Source organism: Takifugu rubripes, chromosome 6 (genome assembly GCF_901000725.2).
Source record: "Takifugu rubripes chromosome 6, fTakRub1.2, whole genome shotgun sequence".
Lineage (NCBI taxonomy): Eukaryota > Metazoa > Chordata > Actinopteri > Tetraodontiformes > Tetraodontidae > Takifugu > Takifugu rubripes.
Window position 1 is genome coordinate 5157967 of NC_042290.1, and position 6014 is coordinate 5163980.

Below are 6014 nucleotides of genomic sequence, written 5' to 3' on the forward strand. Positions count from 1 at the left end.
CCCCAGTTCACCTGCTGCTCTGTGCCCCTTCCCTCCGTCCTTTCCCTCACACAGTTTTCCAGTGGGGAAATTTGAAATACACCCTTAAACAAGGAAATAGAGTTATTATTTAAAGTTTAGGACGGTCAGTCCAAAGGTCCAGGAGGGGTTTTCTTTCAATATTTGACCTTCCCATCAGTGGGGCTGCTGCCTGTGGAGCAGAGGCCCTGTTGCAGGCGGATGCAGGACATGCGGTCACCACATGGTGGCGCCAGGAGGCACCTTCTGATGGCAAGAAGCCTGGGAACTGACAGACTGGCCAGCCGCTGCAGGCAAGCGGGAACGGGGACAGGAGGGGGACCCTCCATCCAGCCAATGGCAACTGCCTACGTGTGAGTGTGTGTGTACTTGTTTAGTGGTGCATGTGGGAACATACTGGACAAGTCCCTATTCCTGTGGGGACGCTTCAGTTTATGTACCGGGACAATGGCAAAAAATCTAGAAATGCTTCAAAATGCTTTCACCTGACAGCTGTCTGCTTAAGTATAGCAAAACCAGCCAAAGTGTATGTCGACACGTGGGTGTGTGCAGGTGTTTGTGACATGTAGAGAGGCAACAAAGGCCGAGTCCATCAAAAAGGCACAAAGAGCTCCAGGGTGCCCACACACAAACACACACACACACACACACACACACAGCCAATCCCTCAGAATCAAAAGGAAGCCCTTTGTTTATTCTTCTTCCCAAAAACACACATGATGCCCACTGCCAGTGTGTTTTTATCATCATTTATGTTCCCAGACGGTCTCAGTGATCCCAGTCAGACCTGCTCGCCGCTCCCAGTCTCCGTCCCACCAGGACAAACGACTGGGAGAGTGTTAACTAGCAGCAATCAGGCTCGTGGCCATGCACCTGCTCCTGCGCCGTGGCGGCTACATTTGATGTCCCAGGCTGGCGGCGGTGTGGCTTCTGCCATGACGTGATTCCTACTGGGACCTAAAATTAGAACTTTTCCGATTCACCCGTTTAAACGATTGCGGTTCCGTTGAAACGCAACGCCGCGCAATCAGATTTGTTTTCACTTTGAGCGGAGAACTTGTCCGGGACCAGACAGGAAACGGTTCGCTTCAGGAAGTCGGGACGAAGGAAGGGAGCGAGACAAAGGGAGGGCAAGGAGGAAGGGAAGGTTAACTGCAGGGAGGATGAAGACAAAGCCTCCTGGGAAAGATGGGCCCTCAAGGGAACGTCTCACAGATGTGTTCAACTCCCTCGGCGAGCTCCAAAGCGAGCCGCCGATGTCCCAAAGAGCAGCTGCGAGGGCACAGAAACGGAGCTTCAGTCGCCTGGAAAGTGGCTGCGTGTCTGGAAACCTTCAACCTTCTTCTCTGGCAGAATCGGAGTGTGTTTTCATCACTTTAGTCGGCGTTCTCGAGTCCAGATCCACATCAGCGCTGTCGCCTCCTCATTCGCTGTCAGCGAGCAAAGGTCAAGCGGTCGACTTCCTGGTGGAGATAACGCCGGTCGTTTGGACACTCCTCAAACCCTCCCCTAAAAATTTGGAAAACCTCCAGATGTTTTGCGGCACAATATTATCCCCCATGACGCTATATCACTTACCCATAATGCACCACACTACTGGCGCCAAGAGCTCGGCGGCTGCCTGTGGACTTTCAACCCTGGCCGTCTTCTCGGCCTTGTCCACATCTCCTGACGCTCAGAGCTCCCTCACAACAGTTCCTCGTCATTTAAGTGACGTCGCTCGCAGCCAGGGCTCCTCCTGCACCTTGGAAACGTGGTCAACACACTTGTCCCTGCTCTCATAAGCACGGCCGGCCGCTGGAGCATGGCGTGGGTCTGTCAGCCCCCCCCCCCCCGCCACCTCCACCCTCCTCCCTCCTCTTCTTTTCTTCTGCCCCTGGAGAAGCAGATGGTGGCGAGTGCTGGCCCTTTCCCCCTCCATGAAGGACCTGGATCAGCTTAACCCGCCGTCTGCGCAATCTAAATGTGACCTTGCGGAGGAAATGGAAGCGGAGCTTTGGGCGCCACAACAAGCAAAGCGCCAGATGAAGTTATTTGCTGCGGCGTGAGACTCCGGATGGGAGCTCTTCAATTTCCATTTTTATTTTTTGCCCCCCTGTGTTCTTTATTTCCTTCGATTAATCTGCTCTATCTGCTCCTCCCCTCTCTCGTCCCGGGGATCTTCGCGCCGCCGTTGTTGCCCACCCCCTCGTGGTTGCTCGGCCCCTCCCGTATGCAAAGCAGGACACGGAGGACAGCCGCTGCCTCAGAAAGGAGACAACCAGGTCTTGGGGGTGACAACACACCCGCACACACTGTTAACTCACAGTCTCCTTGTCTGCCCTCTCTGACTACACACACACATATGTGCCTCCTTTTTGCCAGACACACACACACACACACGCACACTACTGTGGGCTGGGCTGAAGCTGGGGGACAGGGAGAGCTGAAGCTGTCTGTCTGTCTGTCATTAGTATTCCAGCAGGAGGCTCCTGGCCCGGCCAGACATCTGAGCGGAGCAGCCGCAGCAGATAAAGAAGAAGCCATTAATCCAGGAAAGATTACCAGCACAGATACTTTATCCCACCGTAATACAGCAATGCAACCACACTGGTTCCATTTACCATGCCGTCGGAGGGGAAGGAAGAGGGGAGCGAGGAGGTAGAACTCACCTTGTGGATGGAAAGATGGGGAGATGGAGCGGCGGCTTCCCCCTGTTAAACCCGAGTGCTGTGAATTTCCGTCACCTCCTCTCTGAACTTCTATCCCTCCGGTGGCAGCTCATAAATGTGGTGGGACGCGGACATGTAAACGAGGTCAAAAAACACAAGTGCCATTGGAGGAGGATCTTCTGTCAAGAGCTAATGCCCAGAGTTGAAGCAATCGGCCTTGAGATAAGAGTATCAGGACACCTCGGTGAGCATGACACAGTAGATCCAGAGGTTAAAGATAAGGTAGGAGGGTGTGGGGGGGGCAGCAGATGCAAGCGATTTCATCAGAAGTTGACTCAAAGGTGCCGAATGATACGTGCTTGGGATTTTTGGAAGTGGAATTGATGGTCGTCTCAACAAGCAGCACTGATAGATGAGCGGAGGGGAGGTGGAGACGGATGAAGGAGATGGGAGATGTTCGGCTCCTGGGGAGGAAGAAAGGAAGCAGAGACGCGGAGGGAAGGAAAGACAAAGGCAGCCGAGACAAGGAGGGAGCAGCTCCGCTACAATGCTGGGCTCATGTGTCCTACAAAACATCCAATCCTTCAGACTTGGCAGATAGTGTTACCATGAGAACAGCAAGAGGGGGTTATTGTGAGGAGAGAGGGAGCGAGGACATGGAGGAGAGGGAGAGACAAGAAAAGGCCAAGCTCGCTCCAGCAACCATCTGTTACTCCGGCTCACCCTGGCACCAAGAGCAACCTTTCTCTGGAAAGGAATGTGCAAGTCTGCCCCCGAGAAAGGCTCCAAAAACAAGGCCGAGCTCCAGGTCGTTCCGCGCAAGGCGCAGCTGCCACCGAGAGTTCACCCGTCCGGCCTCGCGCGTCTGTTCCGACGGTAGCCGAGTTTCCAGAACGGCTCCGTGTTGAGATTTAAGCGCCAGTTGTTTCCACTTCACACGTTGAGGAGGATAATGGTCACTTCTGCCTCTGTCCAGAGAGGAAAAAGTGGCGGCGTCAAGTTGAGCACAGCTGCATCCACATCTGCTGCGGACAGCACACAGGAACCAAGCTGGAGATGATCTCCACAAAGGTCCTTTTGTCTTGACCAAACGGGCTACTCAGTAGTGCATGCTGCCCCCCCCAGCAGGGAAATCGTGATTGGCAACGTTCAAATCAATGCTGCTACAACTTTGCATGTGGGGGGAGCTCAACCCTCCACCGAGTCCAAGAGCCTTCACTGATGGGCTCTGAATTTAAAAAATACCACTTGGACAAATGTCGGGTACTTTGACCTTTCAAATTTCACCTCCACGATGTCTCAGTCCTTTGAAACAAAGTTCATTCTCCCTTTTCACTGCAAATATTCTCTTTTTTTTCTAAAGATGGAGGACTTCTGGAGCGCAATCATGTCCATCTGTGATGGACCCATAAAAACCTGAAAATCCCCTTTAGGAAAAGGACCAAGTTCTTCAGCTAGCCTAAGCTCAGGTCCTGAAAGGACCACAGCAGTCCTGGTTTTTGCCTGTGTGGACCTCGTTACCCACCGACAGTATGTCTTCACCTGTTATCTCCACCTGTGTCTAATTATCTCTTCGATTTAAGCCCTCTCCCTCGTCTCCTCTCTGCCAGAATGTGTTGTTCTGTGCTGCGGCTGTGTTTGTTTTGTCTAATTATTACTTTTCGGCATCTTCTTCCACTTTAAAGCTCTTTGTGTGCAAACACAAAGAGAGCATTTCCGACGTATGAAGTGTTTTTAGTGGTTTTTGTTCATTTCCTGTGTTCCGCTCCTCCAACTACCCTGTTTGGTGAGTGTTTACCAAGATAGCAGAATAATCACAAGTGTCTGATTTAAAATATTCTGGAGATTTTGCAGCATGGAATCAAACTTCAAACCTTGCTAGCTAGCAATGAGCTAGTCCTGGTCCTCCAATGCACCTTTATTATGTTACGACTTTCTTGCATCAGTCTGAGATTAACTATCACCAAGTTAATCTTTTGATTATGATCTCCCACAGAGGACAAAGAGACACACACTCACTCCTGATTATTATATCAAATTTACTTTTAATGATGCTGTCTCCTCCTGAGTGATCTAGTTCTTTGGCCTCCAAGGAAAAAGCCGCCCCCTCCCCCCACATCCATCCGCGACCTCCACAATTAACTGGCCGACCAATCACATCAGAGCGAGACGGAACTTTGATACGAGTCTCTCTGAACTCTGGAGACCGCGGGTCCTCCATACTTCATCATGGCCGTCATTATCAGACCCAAGACCTGGAAAATCTGCCTTTCTGCTGCAGGATGAACCCACAGAGCTCCGCATTCTCTTCAGAAACCTCCAGCACCCTTCTTTTTTTAGCATCTGTTATCCCACCTTCATTTGCCACACTACCTCTGACTCTTTGGTAGGCGCTTGCATGATCGACCTCTTCTCGGGGGGGGGGGGCGACGGTGCCTGTGTGTGCGTCAGTTGACGAGATGCTTTCATCTTGAAATTACCTGAGCTGCAACGAGCCGGACTCCTCGGGAGATGAGTGAGGCATGATTCCACCCTGGGCAACTGGTGATTTGGGTCATTTTCTTTTGCCGGATTTGGGTGTCATTTAGAGTTTTGGGTTGTTTTGATTCAATGTCTGACTTCAGATCTTTTTTGGGGGGGGAGGGGTCTGCGTTCAGAATAATACTGCTGCGAACATGCAACCAGGCGTCCGTAACCCCCAGGTGTGGTCAGCACATCGACTTGCATCTCAGCTCCCCTCCATAATCTCATCTTTGTCCCGCGGTGCACTTCCTGCCTCCTCATCTCATCCTCTTTGCTCTAAGCCAAGAACATCTCAAGCCCTGCTTTGAAATCAGGAAATGAAAGGAAAGTCTCAGCGCTCGGAGAGAAGAACCCTAAACGCGGCACGATAAAGGCTACTGAGGCGTCGCGCTGTTGGGATTCCGAAGGGTGGATGGGTTTTTTCCTATTGTCTACACCTCGCCTCGAATGCTACGCCCTTGTCTGTGTTGACAGGCTGCAGATAAGGAGGTGCCCTCAGGTATTGGGATGTCATTCCTTTTCACAAAGTAAAGCAGCTGAGGAGTTACCTCATTTATTTGCTCCTCCGCGGTACCTTTTTCTCCTCTTTAGGGTGAACGGAGAAATTCGAGACAACAAAGCCTTCCCCTCTCATTAAGTCAGCCGCAAAGCCAAGCACCACCAAGGAGCACAATATCTGAGGCGGATGAGTAATCCCTCTGCTCATTCTAGAAGCTGGCGCAGAATTTCAAATGTCCGTAATAACTGCCAGAGATGGAAGTGAAGGACACACACGCTGCCCGCGCACTCATAACCATTCACGGTCTGAGCTGTGATGGAAAT

General features: G+C 51.6%; 2 long non-coding RNA genes across 2 annotated transcripts in view; one reads left to right on the top strand and one right to left on the bottom strand.

Moving 5' to 3' along the window:
• The first annotated feature begins 153 nt into the window (after positions 1–153).
• The window catches only part of LOC105416532 (uncharacterized), a 14509-nt gene continuing 8648 nt past the window's right edge, over positions 154–6014 (top strand). Inside the window, exons 1-2 of the long non-coding RNA XR_964580.2 lie at positions 154–371; positions 4033–4199. This is a non-coding gene — a long non-coding RNA (uncharacterized lncRNA). The remainder of the gene's footprint in view (positions 372–4032; positions 4200–6014) is intronic.
• Positions 1170–1778, bottom strand: LOC115250262 (uncharacterized). Its single transcript, XR_003888846.1, has 3 exons — positions 1597–1778; positions 1394–1481; positions 1170–1290 (listed from the first exon to the last, which is right to left on the bottom strand). It is a non-coding gene; the product is annotated as an uncharacterized lncRNA (long non-coding RNA).